This window comes from Enhydra lutris, unplaced genomic scaffold (assembly GCF_002288905.1).
Source record: "Enhydra lutris kenyoni isolate GAN:26980312 unplaced genomic scaffold, ASM228890v2 scaffoldscaffold43, whole genome shotgun sequence".
NCBI lineage: Eukaryota > Metazoa > Chordata > Mammalia > Carnivora > Mustelidae > Enhydra > Enhydra lutris.
Genome location: NW_019154127.1, coordinates 4,945,710 through 4,946,125, shown reverse-complemented (window position 1 = coordinate 4,946,125; position 416 = coordinate 4,945,710). Strand labels below are relative to the sequence as shown.

The 416-nt window shown below is 70.0% G+C and overlaps 2 protein-coding genes across 2 annotated transcripts in view; both read right to left on the bottom strand.

The window, feature by feature from the left end:
• The window catches only part of LOC111155638 (solute carrier family 5 member 3), a 25,601-nt gene that overhangs the window by 24,587 nt on the left and 598 nt on the right, over positions 1-416 (bottom strand). The gene's annotated exons all lie outside the window — the stretch shown is intronic.
• The window catches only part of LOC111155640 (mitochondrial ribosomal protein S6), a 66,787-nt gene that overhangs the window by 65,861 nt on the left and 510 nt on the right, over positions 1-416 (bottom strand). The window lies entirely within an intron of this gene.

Sequence of the window (416 nt, the reverse complement as noted above, 5' to 3'; positions counted from 1 at the left end):
CCGGAAGGCGCAAAAAAGGCCACAACTCGGATGAATGAAACTGGGCTAAGGGCACCCGGAGCAGGATTTTCGCTGAAGTCAGAAAAAGAGAAGTCAAAGATTTTTTAACGTGAGATCGGTCGGAAGCGCCCGTGGTCCAGAAAACTGCACAAACCACGCTGTGGAGAACGTTTTATTGAGCGCGGACGGCTCCGGGGCGGCCGGCGGGCGCTAGTGTGGAGGCGGAGCGGGCGGCGGCGGCGGGGCCGGCGACGAGGCAGCTTGGCGACGGCGGGCGCGGGGCCGGGCGCTCGCGCGTGTCCTCCCGCGGACCTTCCAGGGTCTCCCGCGACCGCCCCGCCCCCCGCCCGCCCAGCCGGCCGGCCGCGTGCGAGGCACACCCTCCCGCGGCCGCGCTCCCGCGCGGGCACACCCCC